The sequence below is a fragment of the Ursus arctos genome, unplaced genomic scaffold (assembly GCF_023065955.2).
Source record: "Ursus arctos isolate Adak ecotype North America unplaced genomic scaffold, UrsArc2.0 scaffold_16, whole genome shotgun sequence".
In the NCBI taxonomy this organism is placed as follows: Eukaryota; Metazoa; Chordata; class Mammalia; order Carnivora; family Ursidae; genus Ursus; species Ursus arctos.
Genome location: NW_026622830.1, coordinates 49,669,852 through 49,684,085, shown reverse-complemented (window position 1 = coordinate 49,684,085; position 14,234 = coordinate 49,669,852). Strand labels below are relative to the sequence as shown.

At 44.4% G+C, this 14,234-nt stretch overlaps 2 protein-coding genes across 3 annotated transcripts in view; one reads left to right on the top strand and one right to left on the bottom strand.

Annotated features, from left to right (window-relative positions):
- LOC125281391 (focal adhesion kinase 1-like) overlaps positions 1-14,234 on the top strand; it is a 353,460-nt gene that overhangs the window by 175,677 nt on the left and 163,549 nt on the right. The window lies entirely within an intron of this gene.
- The window catches only part of LOC125281409 (ral guanine nucleotide dissociation stimulator-like), a 123,657-nt gene that overhangs the window by 87,268 nt on the left and 22,155 nt on the right, over positions 1-14,234 (bottom strand). The window contains exons 4-6 of one of the 2 annotated variants that reach the window (XM_057312747.1): positions 8,481-8,589; positions 6,155-6,386; positions 1,736-2,076 (exon numbers count right to left, since the gene is read on the bottom strand). The gene's annotated coding sequence lies outside the window, so the exon portion shown is untranslated. Of the gene's footprint in view, positions 1-1,735; positions 2,077-6,003; positions 7,823-8,480; positions 8,590-14,234 lie in introns of those variants that run through there. The other variant, XR_008959435.1, reaches the window with a different exon arrangement.

The window sequence follows — 14,234 nt, the reverse complement described above, 5'->3', positions numbered from 1 at the left end:
GGGGCGGCCCCGAGAGCCCCCGAACAACCGCTAAGTGGGTGACTAGAGCGTCTGGGGACTGGACATCCTGCCGCGCAGGCAGGACTTTCTGTCCAGGCCGGACTACGACCACGTGACGGGCAGCTACAGCGAGGGTGAGGACGAGGAGGTGGGCGAGCCAGCGGGCGCCGTGGACTTCGACGACGACTTCGAGGTGCCCTTCAACCCGCACCTGAACCTCAAAGACTTCGACACCCTCATCCTGGACCTGGAGCGAGAGCTCTCCAAGCAGATCAATGTGCCTCTGAGCCGGGTGGGGCGAGACCGCGGTCATGAAGGGCTGGGCTCCAGGATGCTGAGGCCGAGCCCCGGCGACGGAGGGGACCAGAGTGGACCAGAGCGGTCGCCAAGGCCACCGTCCCGGTTGCTGGAGAGTTGCCTAGTGACCAGGCAGCCCATTGCTGAGAATCATTCCTCCTTTCCAGTGCTCAGTGGTGGGGCACTGGCTGCAAAGGCTAGGGACTGGGGACTTTGGGGACCAGCTGTTGGGGCCATCTTTTCTGAGTACCAAGGGCTTCTCCCCATGCAGCTAAAAGGCACTTCTCCCGCTTGCTGGGCTGGCCTCTCTTGCCCCCTCCTTCTTGGCCAGGGAAAAACCAGTTACTGTGAGCATCACCCCGGGATGGTGAGACACCGCCCCCCTTCCTGCCCCCTCCCCTGCCCCAGGCAGTCCTCTTGCTGCTGCCAACCAAATCAGTATTAGCTTTAAGCACAGCACTCTGCTTCTCCCTCCCCTGGAGGGTCCAAGAATATTTGAGGCAGGGTGGGGGAAAGCCCCTATCCTGGGCTCTGGCTGGATAAGGGCAGCCCAGGGCCTTTAGAAAAATGGCTGGTTTCCCCACCCTCTCTTCCAGGGAAAACCCCAATTGCCTCAAACCAGGAAATGGAGATAGCAGAGTCTGGCCCTTCCCCTCCCCAGTTCTTCCTCCACATCCCTGAAGAAACTGAGCACTTACAAGACCTCCCTTTCGGGGCCCCACCTGAAATGTCAGACTGGGAGCACTTTTGGTATGGAACATATTTATTGCCTCCGTGTGTGTGTGTCTGTGTGTGAGGACTAGTGTGCATGAACAGGTCTGGAGCAGGCGTACGGGGCTCTTTCAGGGACCTCTGATGGGGAAAGAATTTGCAATGGCTAGGCACCCTGAAATCCCCAGTAATGGAGCCTCAGTGGGCCCCAGAGTTCCAGTGGGAGAGTAGGTCCCCTCCTGTCTCCCCCTTTTCCCTCACTTCCATCTTTGTGGACAATAAATCAGTACACACACACAAAAAGAATTATGACCATTAATCTACCATGGAAGTTATTTTGTAAATATCAACCTTGACAATGGAAAAGGGAGCCTTTTGAAGGAGCTCTCGGGTCTGATGAGGCAGCATTATTAACCCCTGGGTCACTGAAGCAGAGGAAGCCTGCCTCTTCAACAAGGAGTGACTGCTGCTAGGCATGATCCTCAGTCCTTTTGCAACGTGGTTGTGAGCACGCTATGACGGCGCACACGCAAGTTCTGTCTCTCCCCAATGCCCGCTTCATTCCGTCATAAAGCAAGGTGACAATAATGATAAAGCGGGCTCAAGATTCCAAACTAATGACATTTCATTACATGTTAACTTGGCGTCTTACACGTCACACAAAGCAAAGCATAAGACAAGTTGCACAACAAACAAGACAGAACAGGGGAACTGGAAGTTAACGAACCAAACACGAAGTCAGTTCTGTGAGATAAGGCCTCGGACTGGCGCGGGTCAGCTCTTGGCACGTGTTTATTATGTTCAGGTAGTGGAAGATCTGTGATGTTCGGAGATCCATCGGGCGGAGCATTTGGGCGCAGCTGCCTTTGTGATGTGGTCAGATATGAAAGGGTCAGCATCTAGATAGTTTGCTGCAAAAATCCTCCGTTTTTAGGATTTAATGAGTCTTGGGCCTTTGCAGATGTCCTCTGGTTCTGCTGGGTGTCAGTTCTAGCTGTTGCCAGTTTTGGCAATATCTTGACAATATCTGGTCTTAGCTGCAATGCCCTTGGTTGCTGGCATCACTGCCTGAAATAAGGTATTGCTCAACATGAGTGACTCCATCTTGCTCTCCACAAACTTTAAAGGAATTCGTATTTCCACCTGGTTATTCTCATGACTACCCTTTGGTGACCACCCTTCAATGTCCCCTGCCTTTTTGAAAACACATAGAGACCACTGGACTTTGGAGTCTGGGGAAGGAGGCTGTCCTGAGGGGTAGGGAATAAAAGTGCTGATGGTGGTACTAGTGGCTTTTCCAAGTCTCTGTTACAAGACCCAGGTGTATTTTTAGGAAGGAATTGCTGGGATGAGAACAGTAGAATAGACTTAGCTATAGTACACTTTCCCTACTACAAAGTAAGAGGGACTTGGATGATTGATTAAAAGGCAAGTAAGATAGTAGGATATGGCCAGTGTTTATCTAGGACTTCCAAGGTGGAGGTGGGGAGACAGTGCACCTGTCGTAAGTCTAATGGTGACCAAGGGGAAAACTGTTGGAAGGTACAGCATATCATTTAAGAACTACCAATTCCCAATGCTCTGACTGTGCCTGACTTTTTATAAAGTCTGTTATGAATTGGGTTGTTTGGTATGGGCTAGCTACTCAGAGCCTGAAAACCACAAGCAGACATGATAACACTGAGTTTCTGGACCTGAATAGCCAAACTCCAGAGACCAAACTCGTGGTGATCCCACTGATAAACTCAGATTTTAGCAGTCCTCCCCTGTGAACATTTCTTTAGCTATAAAAGCTACATTTGATGAGTTCCTGATGAGAGAGTCCCCACCTTCTAGAAACCTTGACCCCTGGAAATGTGTCCAATATCCCCATGCAAAGGAATTTTTCCAATAAAAGTGTGGCATTCAATGCAATATTTGTAGGGTGTGTATGATTCTTGCTTTGGAAAGTGAACGCTTAGGAAACAGTAGCTTGTATTTAACTGGCTCTGGGAGACGAGAGAAGTTGGAACTTGGTTGGAAAATACTGGCAAATATAAGACTTCCTCTGGTAATCTTCACTCAAGAGCGGAGCAGATGTTCTAGGTGCTCTACCCAACTGCCCCTGCACTTACCTCTACACCCGAAGGCCACTTCCTGTGAAACACTGTGACTCTCTGCCTGAAAGCCTTTTTTTCATCATGGGAGCATATTTCATCCATGCCATGGACATGCCAGAGAGCTGTTGCTTTCATAAGCACCCGTGACAGACCAACAGTTGATGGATAAAGATCCCAGTTCCCTCACCTTTGGAGTAGAATAACTCTGAAGACTGTACTGGTTCCCTGCTTGATAATGCACCCTATTGGGTTACCTAACCCGCCCTGTCTCACTTCCCCACTCCCCTGCCTATGTTTCCTGGGATACTCCCCCCACCCCGCCACCAAATCAACTACTTGCTCTCAGATCTGTGTTTCATCCCAAGCTAGCACACAGCCTCATAAGAGAACACAGTCAAAATAATGAGCTAAGGTTTTAGCAGAATAATACCTAGGGTTTGCACAGTTGATCTTTGCCAATGTTGAATTCAGCAAACTAGGAACTGTTATGAAAAGCTAAATGGAAGTGAATTAAGTTCATGAGATTCAAGCAAGACAAACCCTCGGGCTCCTAAGTAGGCGACAGGTAGACAGACAGGCAGTTGGAGGGAAGGATGGCTCCAGCCATCTATGGGACCTGTAAGTTGAGACCTTAGCCTGGGGGCCAGAGGCAGGCAAATTGCAAAGCTGAGGAAAGACAGTCCCTACTCTTTACCATGTAACGTGCCTGTCTGTGCCTCACCCCAACGTATGTGTGTGTATATGTGTGCACACAGAGGATCTCTACGACATGTATATGTGAGTGGGCTTGTTGGGTGGAAGACACCAAATCCACAATGGTGGTCCCCTCTGGTGGTGGGCATAGTGACAGCAAGTTCCTTGGAAGGAACGCAATTGTTCAATGGGCATTTGTCTCATCATTGCTATGTCTTTGTGCGCCCAAAATACATTGTTCATATTTTAAAATATATGAATCTACTCTGGCTTTGAATCAGCCAAGAAACACCATTTTCTGTCTTCACTTTGTTGTCATGATGTGTTAAAATTTTCTCTCAAACACACTATCATTACTCTTGGATCCAAGAAACATGCACTAAAGAATCAGTCCTGTGCAAAGTCTGCAAAACAAAATTATTTAATCTGTGGCTGACAAAAGTTTTCTCTAGGTTTTTTCTTTGTCTCCCAACTTCTTAAAAGGTCCATTTCCAGAATATCAACTTAAGTAAACAGTCCTCACTTGTCGGGGAATTCCAGGATATGCTTCATGCACTGGGCACTGAAACCAAGCAGCTTTGTGAGAAAAGTGATCTAGGTCATTTCAGGCTTTCATCCTTTGTGATTTCAAGTCAATAAAAACAGTTGGCCAGGACGGTGACTCAGGATTTGGCTTGCTCTGTCTTACTTGATTAGAATAATAGCAGGTTGATTTGGCTTATTTCATTCCTTTTCACTTCTTTATTCTTGCTCAGAATTAGATAAAGTGGCTATTATTCCTCTCCCACCTCTAATCAGTTAACTCTGAGCAAAAAAATTATTTTTGCCAAATTGATGTGATCGCACACAAGGTTTCCAAATTAAATAACCCTGGCTTTTCCTCACTTCCTCACCAAAAATTCCATCCATGAAGGTATATTTCAAAAATAGAAAGTGAGCACAATGACCATGTGAGTTTCCGTTAGGAGGAATCGGGGCTATGATTCAGCTGTTTGGCGGACACTGATTACCTAATCAAGGCAACGCCTGCTGCTGTTTAGAGGTGATACCCTGAAGAATGAAATCTTCCCCTTTCTGAGTGTCCCCTCAGTTCAGAGATTTCAAAGTATTTTTAAAATATTAATGAGATCTGAAGGCATGTCTATACTAGCAGATATCAGGCCGTCAATAGTTTATCTTACTCACCCAAAAGAAATAATACTTTAAAAATACAAATAGCTCAGATTCATTAAGCACATAATATGTATGAAGCACTAAGTGTGTGTGTGTATGTGTGTGTATGTGTGTGTGCTTTCATTATCTCGTTTAATCCACACAGTATTGTTAGGAGGTAGAGATTACTAGTATCCCTATTGTACAGATGAGGGGGCTGAGGTAAGTAACTTGCCTAAAGTTGCACAGCTACTAAGTATTAGACTGGTTTTTGACCCCAACCGGTCTGGTTCTTCACTTTACCTTTTTGATTCCTTTGCCATTCTGAGGCTCAGAGTGGGCAGGTAACTTGCAAATGGTCACACAGCTATGGAATGGTAGAGCCAAGGTTTTTAACTCAGATCATTTTGTGAAGCCAGAGACGTTAATGATTGCTTTTCTCGGGGGAAATAGAAGTCCTTAATCAAGGTCCTTCTGTAGATTATGGGCAGTGCATGCAAGAATCCCATTTCTCCTAGTTACCAAGCTTCTTCTGAAGTGTTAGCTAACAGTTGCAAATGACTTATGGGGCAAGGATTTTATATATTTAAAGGCTCTGCCTCTGACGCAGACGCAGGGACCATCTGAAGATCAAGTAAGTTAGAAAAAGGAGGTAAGATATGTCCTTTTGTGCCCAAAGAAAAAGACAAAATTATCAGTTGTCCTTGTGTGGCTTGGAATTAGAAATGATACAGACTTTTTTCTTTTTTTTTTTAAAGATTTATTTATTTATTTATTAGACAGAGAGACAGCCAGCGAGAGAGGGAACACAAGCAGGGGAGTGGGAGAGGAAGAAGCAGGCTCCTAGTGGAGGAGCCTGATGTGGGGCTCGATCTTGAAACGACAGGATCACGCCCTGAGCTGAAGGCAAACGCTTAACAACTGCGCCACCCAGGCACCCCTGATCCAGACTTTTCTACTTTAGAGCAAAGAGACAAGAAAAGCTAAGTGAGAAGCCACTGGAACAGACGCTGTAAATAAAATGCTTTAAGAACCTAGGTTCCAATGGTACTTTTTCTCTAGCAAAATCACCAGTCTCTTAACATGACCAAGTGTGATTCATAGCAGTGAAGGCATCCTGGGTGAAATCCCAGCATGGGGCAACAGATAGGAGATGGGCCAGTGGGGAGGTGTCAAGGTAACACGGTTTAGGGTGGACTTACCCTCTTTTGGGGCCTTGCAAGCGCCAACCTGCACAGGACCGAAATTGCATCATTTTTCCAAGTCAGACTCTTGAGTGCAGGTAAAGGGCAGTTTCCCTGAAGCACTCAGCCTGAGGTCACCAGGAGTAGACAGAGCAGAGGTGGAGAGAGAGCCGAGCCAGGTCTGGAGAGTGCTCTGTGGGGGTGTTAACACAAAGGCACTGCCAGCATCTTGGGTTCATCCCAAATGGGCCTGTGAAGAAGAGGCCAGGGGAGCAGGGGAGAGAGGGCGCTGGAGACAAGAAAGGGTCCACGGCCCACCAGGTAGGCTGCATCTCCGGGGATGCTTCCTTCTGCTCATGAGGAGCTTCTGGGCAGTAAAGCCATAGATGCCTGTAGAGTCCTGCATGTTTGTCATACCCTAACCCCTCAGAGGCTTTTCGCTGCACTCTCTCCCTCATCTGCCCCACTTAGTCCATACTGGTTTTCTTTCCCTAGAATGTTCCCACCTCATGGTTTTACCCTTGCTGTCATCTTGGGAGAAAGGCAGTCCTTGCTCTGCACACAGCTGCCTTCTGCTGTCCCACCTCCTCTTTAGCATCACCACCTTGGGGGGCCTTCCCAGGTCCCCCAAACTAAAGGAGTGCCTGGCCCTCCTGCACACCAGAATGATCTTGTTCAAGTGCAAGTATGTGCAGACAGCTCTCCATAACAAAAGCACCTCTGGTAGCGTGAGTTCCGCGGTGGCCAGGGTGTCGTTTTATTTACTGCTGTCAAGAGTGGCTGGAGTATAACGGACACTAGCAGATGTGTGTTGGACGAACTCCATCTGCCTGTTTCAGGCAGACAAGACTGTCCTCTTTATGGTTTGTCGTGCTCTTCTGTGGTATATTTATCGTGTCCACGCTCTCTGATGAGCATCTATTTGAGAAACCAGATCTTGACATGTGGGTCTTCCTGTCTGTGATATTATGGGAGTCACGCTGGGCCCCTGAGTTTTGTGTGCCGTGAATATGAAAAAAACATCTGATCTCTGAAAGAACGCAGATTGCAACAGTAAAAAGGATGGATAAATTGCCCATTGATACCACGGAGCACTACTCAGCAATAAAGAGGAAAGAACTTCTGGTTCATGCAAGGACATGGGTGAACCTCAGAAACCTTCTGTTGAGTGAAAGCAGCCAGACACAAAAGAATACATATTCTACGATTCCATTTATACAAAGTTCTAGAACAGGGAAAACCGATTTCTAGTTACAGAAATCACAGCTTGGTTCTGCATGCAGGGCGTGAAGACTGTCTCGAAAAGTGTGAGACCTCTCCCAGGTGAAACGGAAAGATTCTGCATTGTTCTGAGCAGTTGTTACACAGGTGCACACATGTGTCACAGATCCTTGACCTGGATATAAGAATTGTGCATTTTGTTGTATGGAAAACAAAAAGTTATTTTATCTTATTTTTTTTAAAACAATTAACCAACTTAGAGTCCATCATTAGTTTCAGATGTATTGTTCAATATGTTATTTTTAAAAATCCCACTTTCAACAACCCCAAGGTAAAACAATGAGATAAAACTGGTATTGAATTGTAAGGAAGATTGAAACTCGCCAGAAGTATATTTGGAGTACAACAGCAGAACAGCATCAGAGAAGACTTTTTCCAATGTAACTCTGAAGAAGCCAAATCAAGCTAGTGGAAGAAAGAAAAGGGAATTTTTTATGTCATGCAACCAGGACGTCCAGCTGTGGAGTTGGCTTCAGGGATCAAGGCTGACATGCATCCAGGCCTCCCTGGCACTCAGTTGCATTCTGCTTTCTCTCTCTGTTTTTGTTTTGTGTTTTGTGTTTTTTGCTTTGTTTTGCAGGCTGAGCCATCATGACAACTACAGGGAATGTCCACAGAGGAAACAAAAACATCCCACAAAAGCCACTACAGTATTAGAACAAAATGATGGAGGAAGGCCAGCTCCTCATGAACTACTTAAATGTCACCATTAATTTACTGATATCAATGAACTACTTTCAATTTGGTGAGCTGGGGAATCTTTTTGTGTGAGGAACATTTTAAATTTTACGTTCATGCTGAACACCTAAAACCCACCACAGCTGAGTAGCAACCATGAGACCACCGTGCCTGATGCTTCCTCTTCTGCACAAATAGATCATCGCTTCATTCAAGAGGGCAAACATTCCTGTATTAGACTATCGCCTGATAAAAAGGGGCTTCCTCTAGTCCCCAACCTTCCAGAATTATCACTAAGCCAGGACACGTGGAAAGCTTCCGTGCTTGAGTTTTCCCACACCCACAGAAAACTCCCAGACTAGAGCATTAGGTGGTCTCTACTTACCCCAAGGGACAAACAAGCCTTTCCACGATCCCACGATAGTTTTGAAGGAACACTTAAGCTTTCCGAAGGCTTTTTGGTCAGTCGTTTTCCAAAACATGAATCTACAGTTCTGAGGAAACAAAGAGCATGTGTGGGCCCTTCTGTTTCCAGTTTTGGACAAAGTACAACATTAGTTATCAGTTTAAAAAAGAAAAATTCTAGTGTTCTTTACCTAACGTACTTAGTGAAATAGTTGTTAATGTAATTTCCTTGTAAAAGTAGGCCATTTCTATCAGAATAAGTTCTGGAGCTGGTAAGGAATCAAATGCAAACATTGGAGTCATTTTTACAAACCAGAAATACACGTGGGCAAGTTTCATAAAAGCCCAGGAAATAAGTTTAAAGTCTAATGATAGGAAAGAGAAATACCTGCAATTAATCCAATAGACCAAATGTTTCTATTTCTAGTGTCTATGGATCTCATACTATTGATTAGAAAATCACACAAATTCCAATATAAAAGTGAACTAAAGGTATAAATAAAATAATTCACAGAAGAAATACAAAAAAAACTATCAATCTCACTACCAAGCAAAGAACTACAAATTGAACAAAATTGGGATGCCGTTTTTCTCCTAAGTCAGCAAAGTGGTTTTTAAATGAACAGTGTAATGAGCACATTGAAACATCACTGGTCAGAGCATAAATTCAGACAGTTCAATAAGCAACTTGGACTTAAATAAGTCTATATTCTTTAGCCTTATAATTTCCCATATAGGAACCAACCTAGAGAAATAGGAGGAAAATTTAAATATGCACATAGGTACCCATCACAGCACCTTCTATGTACAGATATCACAGCACTGTTCAATAATATTAAAAACTATAATTAGAGGAGGAATTAAGATGGCGGAGGAGTAGGGAACCCATTTTTCAGCCGGTCCCCTGAGTCGAGTTGGATAGGTACCAGACCAGCCTGAACATCCACGGAATCAGCCTGAGACCCAGGAAGATACATCTGGATCTCTACAAATGAACATCTCCAGGGCTGAGTATTGAGGTACGAAGTGGGGAGCCGTGAAACCATGCACAGATAAACGCAAGGGGGAGGGAGCTGCCGCGTTTGGGCGCCAGGAAGCGGTAGCCACCTGCACAGGGGAGCGGGCGGACTCGCGGACCAGCACCCGCGAGAGAGCAGACTGAGACCCTGAGCCGGGAACGCGCGCCACCAGACTGAAACTGAACTCTGGTGTGCTCACTGGAACCAGACTGAGACCGGGAGCTCCGGGAGCGCGGGGGGCGGGGGGGGGGGGCACTGGTGGCTGGCGGTGTTAGAAACACAAAGGACAGAGATGCCCCGGCCCTGGAAGTGAGGGCTGGGACGCTGGGTGTGGGGCGCACATCCCTGGACGCTGTAGGGTTGAGCAGCACCAACAGAAACAGAGTTAAAGTGGCAAGAACATCAGTGAAGAACGGTCCACGATCCCTCTGTTCTGAGACAGAGGCTGAGATTCGGCCACTGCTGCTCTGACTCTCAGAAGAGGCACAGCAAACTGCCAGGGAAAGCCTCCAGAGAACAAAAGCCTGGAAATACCAGCTCACAGTGTGCCCATCCCCATCCCCCCTCACAGGGGACACGGAGACTCTACCCAAACAGGGTTGCCTGAGTATCAGCGCAGCTGGCCCCTCCCCCAGAAGGCAGGCTGAAAAATCAAGAAGCCCACGTCCCTAAGATCCCTATAAAACAAGGGCAAACGGCCTGGGTCCCGGTCAGTAATTTGGGGTCTGACCAACCCCGCAACCTCTCCTCATCAGAATGACGAGAAGGAGAAATCCCCCCCCACCAAAGAAAAGACAATGAGTCTGTGGCCTCTGCCACAGAACTAATGGATATGGATATAACCAAATTATCAGAACTGGAATTCAGAGGAACAATGGTCAAGATGATGTGTAGACTTGAAGAAAGTATTAACAAAAATGTTAATGAGAATATAGAATCTCTAAGGGTGGAAATGAGAGCGAATCTGACAGAAATTAAAACTTCTATGAGCTAAATGCAGTCAAAACTAGGGGCTCTGACGACCAGGGTGAATGAGGCAGAAGAACGTTATCAGCGAATTGGAGGATGGGTTAGTAGAAGAAAAAGTGAAAACAGAATCTGGACTCAAAAAAATCCACGCTCAGGAATGTAAGTTACGGGAGATTACTTACTCGAAACGTTCCAATGTCAGAATCATCGGCATCCCCGAGGGGGTGGAGAAAAGCAAAAATTGTAGCTGAAAACTTCCCTAATCTAGTAAGGAAAACAAACATTTGTGTCCAAGAGGCAGAGAGAACCCATCCCAAGCTCAACCATGACAAACCTAAACCACGTCACATCATAGTGCATTTCGCAAATATTAGATCCAAGGATACAGTATTCAAAGCGGCCAGGGCAAAGAAATTTCTCACATACCAAGGCAAAGGTATCAGAATTACGTCAGACCTGTCTACACAGACCTGGAATGAGAGAAAGGGTTGGGGGGGCATTTTTAAAGCTCTTTCAGAGAAAAACATGCAGCCAAGGATCCTTTATCCAGCAAGGCTGTCATTCAGAATTGATGGAGAAATAAAGACCTTCCAGAATCGCCAGTCATTGACCAATTTCGTAACCGTGAAACTAGCCCTACACGAGATCCTAAGGGGGGTTCTATAAAGGTAAAAAGGCCCCAAGAGTGATACAGAACAGAAAGTCACAACCGATAGAAACAAAGACTTTACTGGCAACATGGCATCACTAAAATCATATCTCTCAATAATCAGGCTCAATGTAAATGGCCTAAATGCTCCCATAAAACGCCACAGGGTTGCAGATTGGATAAAAAGACATGACCCATCCATTTGCTGTCTAAAAGAGACTCATTTTGAACCTAAAGATACATTCAGACTGAAAGTAAAGGGATGGAATACCATCTTTCATGCCAATGGACCTCAAAAGAAAGCTGGGGTAGCCAATTCTCATATCAGACAGATAGAATTTTAAACTAAAGACTATAGTTAGAGACACAGAAGGGCACTATATTATTCTTAAAGGATGTATGCAACAAGTGGATATGACAATTATAAATATATATGCCCCCAACAGGGGAGCAGCAAGATACACAAGCCAACTCTTAACCACAATAAAGAGACATATAGATAAAAATACACTAATAGTAGGAGACCTCAACACTCCACTATCAGCAATAGACAGATCACCTAAGCAAGAAATCAGGAAAGAAACAAGAGCTTTGAATGCCATACTCAACGATTTGGACATCATAGATATATATAGAACACTACACCCCAGAACCAAAGAATACTCATTCTATTCTAATGCCCATGGAACATTCTCAAGAACAGACCATGTTCTGGGACACAAAACAGGTCTCAACCGATACCAAAAGACTGAAATTATTCCCTGCATATTCTCAGACCACAACGTTTTGAAATTGGAACTCAACCGCAAAGAAAAATTTGGAAGAAACTCAAACACTTGGAGACTAAGAACCATCCTGCTCAAGAATGATTCGATAAACCAGGAAATCAAAAATCAATTTAAACAATTTATGGAGACCAACGAGAATGAAAACACAACGGTCCAAAACCTATGGGACACTGCAAAGGCAGTCCTAAGGGGGAAATACATAGCCATCCAAGCCTCACTCAGAAGAACAGAAAAATCTAAAATGCAGTTTTTATATTCTCACCTCAAGAAACTGGAACAGCAACAGAGGGACAGGCCTAATCCATGCACGAGGAAGCAGCTGACCAAGATTAGAGCAGATATCAATGAATTAGAAACCAGGAGTACAGTAGAGCAGATCAACAGAACTAGAAGCTGGTTCTTTGAGAGAATCAATAAAATTGACAGACCACTGGCAAGACTTATCCAAAAGAATAGAGAAAGGACCCAAATGAATAAAATTATGAATGAAAAAGGAGAGGTCACAACCAACAACAATGAAATTGGAAGGATTATTAGAAACTTTTATCAACAGCTTTATGCCAATAAATTAAGCAATCTGGAAGAGATGGAGGCCTTCCTGGAAACCTATTAACTACCAAGATTGAAACAGGAAGAAATTGATTTTTTAAACAGGCCAATTAATTATGAAGAGATTGAGTCAGTGATAAACAACCTTCCAAATAACAAAACTCCAGGCCCGGACGGTTTTCCTGGGGAATTCTACCAAACATTCAAAGAAGAAAGAATACCTATTCTCCTAAAGCTATTTCAAAAAAATAGAAACAGAAGAAAAGCTACCAAACTCATTCTATGAGGCCAATATTACCTTGATCCCCAAACCAGGCAAAGACCCCCTCAAAACGGAGAATGACAGACCGATTTCCCTAATGAATATGGACGCCAAAATCCTCAACAAGATCCTGGCTAATAGAATCCAACAGTACATTAAAAGGATTATCCATCATGACCAAGTGGGATTCATACCTGGGGTGCAAGCGTGGTTCAACATTCGCAAATCAATCAACATGATACATCAAATCAACAAGAAAAGACTCAGGAAGCATATGATCCTTTCAATTGATGCAGAAAAAGCATTTGACAAAATACAGCATCCTTTCCTGATTAAAACCCTTCAGAGTGTAGGGATAGAGGGTACATTCCTCAATCTCATAAAACCATCTATGAAAAGCCTACAGCAAATATCATTCTCAATGGGGAAAAGCTGGAAGCCTTTCCCATAAGATCAGGAACACGACAAGGATGCCCACTCTCGCCACTATTATTCAACATAGTACTAGAAGTCCTTGCAACAGCAATCAGACAACAAAAAGGGATGAAAGGTATCCAAATTGGCAAAGAAGAAGTCAAACTGTCTCTCTTCGCAGATGACATGATACTCTATATGGAAAACCCAAAAGAATCCACCCCCAAACTTCTAGAAGTTATAGAGCAATTCAGTAATGTGGTGGGATACAAAATCAATGCTCAGAAATCAGTTGCATTTCTATACATGAACAATGAGACTGAAGAAAGTGAAATGAGGGAATCCATCCCATTTACAATAGCACCAAAAACCATACGTTACCTTGGAATTAACTTAACCAGAGACATAAAGGATCTATATTCTAGAAACTATAAATCACTCTTGAAAGACATTGAAGAAGACATAAAAAGATGGAAAAATATTCCATGCTCATGGATCGGAAGAATTAACATAGTTAAAATGTCCATGCTACCCAGAGCAATCTACACTTTCAATGCTATCCCGATCAAAATACCGAGGACATTTTTCAAAGAACTGAAACAAATAGTCCTTAAATTTGTATCAAGCAGAAAAGGCCTCGAATCACCAAGGAACCGTTGAAAAGGAAAAACAAAGCTGGGGGCATCACAATGCTGGATTTCGAGCTGTACTACAAAGCTGTGATCACAAAGACAGCATGGTACCGTCACAAAAACAGACACATAGACCAATGGAACAGAATAGAGAACCCAGAAATGGACCCTTGGCTCTTTGGGCAACTAATCTTTGATAAAGCAGGAAAAAACATCCGGTGGGAAAAAGACAGTCTCTTCAATAAATGGTGCTGGGAAAATTGGACATCTACATGCAAAAGAATGAAACTTGATCACTCTCTCACACCACACACAAAAATAAACTCCAAATGGATGAAAGACCTTGATGTGAGACAGGAATCCACCAAAATCCTAGAGGAGAACATAGGCAGCAACCTCTAGGACATCGGCCAAAGCAATCTTTTTCATGACACATCTCCAAATGCAAGAGA